At 38.9% G+C, this 8,022-nt stretch overlaps 1 non-coding gene across 1 annotated transcript; it reads left to right on the top strand.

Annotated features, from left to right (window-relative positions):
* Window positions 1-942: 942 nt before the first annotated feature.
* Window positions 943-1,016, top strand: TRNAI-UAU. The gene has a single exon. It is a non-coding gene; the product is annotated as a tRNA-Ile (tRNA).
* The last annotated feature ends 7,006 nt before the right edge of the window (window positions 1,017-8,022 follow it).

Here is an 8,022-nt window from a genome sequence, read left to right on the forward strand (position 1 = left end):
ATTCTCTCTTTCAGGCTAAACGCATCTGCCTCCTTCACAAAGAAGGTAGTGAACCAGTTATAATTGCACACCATACACTGGGAGCATGAAAGTGACATTTAGCAACACTTCAGCCTCGGATATGTGGCGGCTACACTAAACATTATATAATTGCTGCAGCATTGATCCCAACAATTAACGCCAAAAAGCAGAGACAAAATGGACCTTCTCCAAGAAACTGCCACAACCTGAGGGTAAAATGGAACCCCAATCTCTCTTGGAGACAGCTTGCCCTCCTCCAAATGTTAAAGATTTTTTTTTTTTTAAGTTTTCTGTCCAAACAATTTTTACAGTTTCCCCAGGGTCCAGGGGACCAGGGAGCAGACAGGCTGGTGGAGATGAAGATACCCAGAAGTTGTCTGATGGGGTGGTCTACTTCCTAGTCCCCTCTGGTCTAGCCCATGAACTCAGTGAATTTGGGTAACTGCAAGATCACTGTGGCTGGATCACAGAAGCAAGGCTTCAAGAAATGGCCTCAGAGATTAAGAGTCTGTCTTTCCTATAGGCAATTCAGAGTTACTGGGGGGGTTTATGATGAGAAGGAGTAGGGCCATTTTACATTTTGGAAAGAAGCAGAGGAGACAGGAAGAGAATGACAGTGGTTGGACTGTGGCAGTGGGGATAGGGAGAAGTGGACAGATCCAAGAGATATTTAAGAGGTGACGTTGATAGGACCTGATGAGTGATAAGATGTAGGAGAGTCAAGGATGATTTCCAGGCTTCCGGCTTTGACGACTTAAAAGATGGTAGTACTGAACCCTGAAAGGGGGGATGACAGGTTTGGAGGAAAGAGAGGATGTGTCAGAGTGTTGGGTACATTAATTATAAGGAGGACTCAGATAAAAGGGGAAAATATAAATACGATTCAAACACAGGCTGGGTGAAGATATTGAAATGTGGGGTGGCTCCATAGTGTAGTGGTTAGCATGTCTGTTTTATATGCAGAAGGTCCTGGGTTCGCACCCCAGGTGGAGCCACAGACCATAACCCAGGTGTGCTGGGTTCTGGGTGCGCACTGTGAGCGCGTGGGAAGAGACACCCTTCAGAGATCCAGTTCTTAAGGGGACACAGCAATATCCATAGGTCAGGGTTGGACGTTGGGGTGGGGGGAGAATTAAAAAGGGGGAAAAAAGGGGAAATATAGAAATGTGAGTCACCTTCATCTAGGAACTGATGACCACAGACGTGGGTGAGCTACCTGAGGAGAATACAGAGTAGTAGAAAAGAAGATAAGAGACCCACGAGTCAAGGGGTGGAGAAAGGACAAGGCTCCAACAATGGGGGCTGAGAAGAAACAAAGAAAGTAAAGGTGAAACAACAAGGGAGGGAGTCTTAGAAACCACACACATTCAACACGTATTCTCATTGAACGCTTACTATATACCTGGCACTATTCTAGACACTGAAGAAAAAGCAGTGAAGTACACATAACAGACAAAACTCCCTACCCTTGTGGAAATTTCAGACTAGTTGGAGAGAGATGGAATTTAAGTAAATAAGTAAGTAAATTTATTTGGTTTGTGCAGTGGGTTGAATAGTAGTCCCAAAAAAGATATTTCCAAGTCCTGACCCCTGATATGGTGAATATGATCTTATTTGGAAACAGGGTATCTGCAGATGGGATTAATTAAAGGATCTCTAGATATAATTATGCTGGATTTAAGTTGAGCCATAAACCTATGACTGGTGTTCTGGTAAGAAAAAGGGAAGGGATATTTGAGACAGACATACAGGGGAGAAGACCGTGTGAAATGGAGGCAACTTTTTCTCAACAAAGGTACAAAAGCAATTCAGTGAGGAAAAGATAGTCTTTCCCATAAATAATGCTGAAACAATTGTAAAAAAGAAAAAGAATCTCTAATTCTTACATCACATATAAAAATTAACTCAGAATAGATCATAGACCTAAATATAAAATCAAAAACTGTAAATCTATTCCATGAAAATGTAGGAAGAAATATTTGTGAACTTGGACTAGGGAAATATTTATTAGATATGACACTAGACTGATAAATTAAACTTCACCACAATTAAGAATGTCTGCCCTTCATAGGACCCTGTTACAAGAATGAAAAGATGAGCCACAGACTGAGAGAAAATATTTACAAATCTCAGAACTGATAAATAACTTGATACAGAATATATAAAAGAGTCTCAAAATTCAGCAATAAGAAAGCAAACAATCCAATTTTTGAATAGACACTAATATGGCAATAAGTACATGAAAAGATGTTCATCATCATTAGCCACTAGGGAAATACAAATTAAAACCATAAGATACCGCTACACATCTACGATAATGGCAAAGATAATTTTTTTAATTACCAAGCACTGGTGAGGATGCAGAGCAACTGGAACTCTCATTCACTGCTGGTGGGAATGCAAAATAGTAGTACAGCCACTTTGGAAAGCAGTTTAGCAGTTCCTTATAAAGCGAAACATGCTCCTACTACACAACCTACCAATCCACTCCCAGGTATTTACCCAAGTGAAATGGAAACACACTTACCAAAAAGTCCTGCAAGTGAATTCTTAGAGCAACTTCATTCATATTTCCCCCAAATTGGAAAATGCCAAATATCCCTCAACTGTGAAGTTGTAAAACAACTGTGTAATCTCCATACAATGGAATTCTACTCAGTCTTGAAAAGAAAAAAGCTACCAACACACGGCAATATGGATGAATCTCAAATGCACTGTGCTAAGTGAAAGAAGCCAGATTCAAAGGTATGTGCTACACGATTCTATCTACATGACATTCTGAAAAGGCAAAAGTATAGAGACAGAAAACAAATCAGTGGTTTCCAGGGGCTGGGTCGGGGAAGGGGTAGATATCTGGAGCGATAGAACTGTTCTCTATCTTGATTGCTGTGATGGTTAAACCACTGGATGTGTTTGCCAAAACATGCAGAATTGTATACTAGAGCAGGTAAATTTTATCATATATACATTATCCCTTAATGAAAACTAATAGAAAAAGATCATTTGGATGTTGGACTGAGAATAAGGGGCTGGGCCGGAAGCAAGGAGACCCTTAGGGGCCTGGACGAGAGATACAGTGGCTTAGACTGACAGTGGCCCTAGAATCTGTCAGTACATAGGTCATCAATGATCCTCGTGGACACATTTTCAATGAAGGAGAAAGAGGAGAGACAGGCTGTGAGGGTGAGGAGCAGAGATGAGCATGTATAGACAGTGCTGGATCCTGAGTCACTCACTGACTGTTCTTGTAATAAACCTGCTTGGACCTGTCTCGCTAGATGAGCCCTGGCTTGGAAACAGGCTTTGGCCTAGAGTAACCAATCATCCTGGTTTGCGTGGGACTTGCCCAATTTTAACACTGAAAGTCCTGCATCTAGGGAAACCCCACAGTCCCTGGCACACTAGGACAGTTAGTCACCTGAGTCTGGTCCCTAGGCAAAGAGCTGTGCTCAGTTCAAGGCCCAGCCAGCCCCTCTGGTCACCCTGCAGTTCTGCTTTCCCTGTGGGCTTGGTAACTCTGCCTTCCATCCCTCACAAGCCTCTGAGCTCCTTTTCTGATACCGCTCACACGTGAGGCGATGCAGGAATGCTGAAGAACAGAGTGACACTCTGCTACTCTTTGTGTCACCTTTTCTCAGCCTCTGGCATGAAGGCTGTTAGATGACTCTTGGTATCGGGAAGGAATTGAAGAGAGGTCTTGTCACTCCACCGCCAGGGGGTTGGGAGCACTGAGCTCAGAACATACCTTTTCCTCCCACCTCACTTTTGAAATGCCTCTCTTGAAACAGACTCTAAGGCTTGTGCTTTGGTCTTGTCCACCCTCAAGTCTCCACAGCTGTGGATATAGAAAAGCACTTCCTCCTTCTCAGTATTGCTCCTTTGGTCGCCACCACAGCCCTCTTTTCTGGATCTATCTCCTATCTCTTTTCTGCGCCTTCCCCATACACGCTAGGGAAGCAGTCTAGAGTAACATTTGAGTGTCGAGACTTTGACACTAAACAGAACCTGGGCTCAAACCCCAGCTTTGTCACTTTCTAGCAGCATGACCTTTGGCACATGATTCCTCTGTAAAACGGGTATGATGAATCCCACCTCATTGAATTGCTGTGAGAATTAAAGGAGATTATGTGTGAAGGAAGAAAACCTCAGCACAATACTTGGAACAGAGCAAGCATCAAATAAATGTAGCTCTTGATGTACAAAACGTTCCCAACAGTAATGCTCAGCAATAGGGAAGTGGTTAATAAGTTAGGCTACACCATGATTCATTTATAGCATACTGCATGGAGAAGCCATTAAAAATAATGTTCTGAAGAATATCTAATGGCACAGAAAAATGTTCATGATATAATTTTAAGAGAAAAAAATTGGGCTATAAAACTCAGGTCTCAAGTCTGTTCTTCAAAAAGTATGAGTGTGTGTGTGTGTGTGTGTGTATGTGTGTGTGTGTTTAGAAAAAATATATAGAAAATGTTGGCTGCTTATTTCTTTTTTATTTCTTTATATTATTCTGTATTTTCAAGTTTTCTCTAATGAACATGTATTACTCTCATAACAATAGATGTTATTTTAAAAATTCAGTCACCACTTTTTTCATTCAACAGAGATTTTTCTAGTACACACACGATGTGCCAAGCAATATTCTGGACTCTGGAGACACTGCGAGGGAAAAGTCGCCAGACAGGTTTTTCTGAGGACACCATCTAGCCTTACCTTTAATTCTCCTTAATTGTTTTATGCACTTATTTTGTCTCCACCAGTAAACTGTTAATTCCTCGGGAAGGAACCACACAGTCCTCTTTGCCTGTAGTCCTGCAACATCACACTCCATACTCATAGGAAGAACTCAGTAATGCATTTCACTTCAATGACTGAAAAGTGACCAGTTTCCTAAAACCAGTTATTATAGGAAGAATATATCCTTCCCCTACTTCCCTCATCCTAGGTGTGATAGGGCTGAACATTCAAGGCTGCCACCTTAAGTGGGTATTCCTGGAAGCCCAGGAGCCTTTTGGCTGGCCTAGCCTGATGTGAGAGGAGCTTCTCTTTCCAGCCTCTACCCCAATATACATCAAACCTACCTTTTTTCCCCATATAAGCAACCGTAGAACATGGTAGCTGATCATGTCCTTTAGATCAAGATTTCTTTACTGTTATCACACCATGGATCCCTTGGGCAGTCTGATGAAGCCTGATGGACCTTTCTTAAGATAATGTTTTTTCAATGTGTAAAATAAACACGCAAGATTACAAAAAAAAAAATTGAAATATACAGCAATACAATTACCAAGGTATTAGTTTTAAAATATATTTATTACGAAGTAATAGATTTGCTTCTTTGCCCTGCATTGAAAAAACTAATACATTACATATGAAATACAGTCATTAAAGTTAAATTTAGTTTTTTAAGACATCCTCATATAAAGACTGTTTTTGCTTACCTTAAATGAGAACATAAAATGGTGGAATGGTATTTGACAAGATAACCCGCATGTCCTGTTGGAAATCAATTGACTTTGATATATATTTACAGTAACAATGTTGAAAATCCAATCCTCAAAGATATAGTGTTGAAAATAGAATTAAAGCTTCCACAGCTTCTTCACATGGTAAAGATAAGTGTTTCCCAGGGAGCACCAAAACTCTCCAAGGCTATTTAGTGAATCACCAGTTAGAGTGTTATTTCGGTCCTGAGATCAATGAATTCATCTTTGGCTAGATCAACACCTTTGATACAGTTTATATAAGAAAGAAAAAGAATGCGATTCTAGGGTTCAATTTTGTTACCATCAAGATAGAAATGACTTTTGCAAGAGTTCTAAAGTATTTCCAGGTGCTTGCAGATTGCTTTTTTCAAATTTACAGAATTTTGTAAATTCCATTGAGGTAAAGCACTTCCTTCAGCATTTCAAAGTTTATAAAGATGCCAGCCTCTTATCAGCAGCTTACCCAAGAAAGCTTATGTTTTCATAATAGTGACATCAGGGCCTTGAGTTGAAACAGTCGACTCATTCACACGTTTAAAAAATGTCTGCCTATATGCTTACTTAATATATGGCAAAGGAGGTAAGAATATAAAATGGGATAAAGACAGTGTCTTCAATAAATGATGTTGGGAAAATCAGACAGATAGTGCAAAAAAAGAAGCTGGGCCATCTTCTTACACTGTACACAAGAATAGACTCAAAATGGACTAAAGATTTAAATGTAAGACCTGAAACCATAAAACTTTTAGAAGAAAACATAGGCAGTAAACTCTCTAATATTATTAACGGGAATTCCTTTTCAGATATATCTCCTTGAGTAAGGGAAACAAAAGAAAAAATAAAGAAATGGGACTACATCAAACTAAAAAGTTTTTATACAGCAAAGGAAACCATCAACAAAACAAAAAGACAACTGACTGGGAAAAGATATTCGCTAATGATACATATGATAAGGGGTTAATATCCAAAATTTATAAAGAACTTATATAACTCAACAACAACAAAAAAACAAACAGTCCAATTAAAAAATAGGCAGAAGACCTGAAAAGATATTTCTCCAAAGAGGAAATACAGATGGCTAACAGACATGTGAAAAGATGCTCAAGGTCGCTAATCAACAGAGAAATACAAATTAAAACCACAATAGGATATCACCTCATACTTGTCAGGATGGCTATTATCAATAAATCAAAAAACAGCAAGTGTTGGCAAGACTGCAAAGAAAAAGGAACCCTCATACATTGTTGGTGGGATTGCAAATTGGTACAGCCACTATGGAAAACAGCCTGGAGGTTTCTCAAAATTTAAAAATGGATATACATACCTTTTAACCCAGCATTTGCACTTCTGGGTATTTATCCAAAGAAAACCAAAACAATAATTCATAAAGATCTATGCAACCCAATATTCATAGCAGCACAATTTACATTAGCCAAGATATGGAAGCAACCTAAATGCCCATCAACAGACTATTGGATAAAGAAATTATGGTTCATATATACAATGGAATATTACTCAGCCATTAAAAAAGATGAAATCCTACCATTTGCAACAACATGGATAGACACAGAGGTTATTATGCTGAGTGAAATAAAACAAAGAAATACAGATGCCATCTGGTTTCACTTATATGCTGTATTTGAAGAACAAAAAGAACAAACTAATAATCAAAAAACAGACTCACAAATATTGTGGACAATTTGGTGATGGACAGAGGGGAGGGGGGTTGGGAGGCTGGGACAATGGGGTGAAGGGTTAAAGAAGTACAAATTAGTAGTTGATAGTTGGGTGCAGGGAGCATGAAAGAGGCAATGTAGTTAGCATTAATATTATGGCTAAGAGGAGGGAGAGAGCAATTGGGGGGATTGTTTTATGAATATTATAGATGTCTAACATCTATACTGTCTGTACTGTATACTTGAAACTAATTTATAAATAATTTATTTTAAAAAATATATATCTGCCAGGCAAATTTCTTTCAAAGTGTTACAAGAATGGGTTTTCTTGTTCTTTTAGAAAAAGTGAAACTTCCTTCTTGGAAGTCAATGAGCTTCTCTGTGGTAGAGAAACCCCTGGTTTTATGCCACTGTTCTTAACAAAACCTATAAAAATACTGATTTGGAGACTAGCTTTTGATAAAGTTGATGACTTTATGGCCATTGAAATAAACTTCTCTCGGGATTTTTGGAAAACCTGTGTTAAATGCAGCAACAGAAAACAACATGAAATGTTCCCTTTTTTACTAAAGTAACAACATCAGATGTGCAACCAAACATTACAAGAGCTCCTGAGCAAGGATATAAAGCTTTAAAAAAAAAAAAACTTTACACCATTTCCAAAATGTCAGCAGTCTTTGCAGTTTTCCAGAAAGAAGATTTATTATATAATGGTCTCTAGCCTCTTGCAAATAAGGTGTTTTTCTTTTGGTTTCCAGTAGGTGGCATCTAATGTCTTTTTTTCGCTGATAGATGTTTAATCATGCTGGCTACCCTCAATCTCAGTTCCTGTCAGTGTT

Source organism: Rousettus aegyptiacus, unplaced genomic scaffold (assembly GCF_014176215.1).
Source record: "Rousettus aegyptiacus isolate mRouAeg1 unplaced genomic scaffold, mRouAeg1.p scaffold_m13_p_5, whole genome shotgun sequence".
Lineage (NCBI taxonomy): Eukaryota > Metazoa > Chordata > Mammalia > Chiroptera > Pteropodidae > Rousettus > Rousettus aegyptiacus.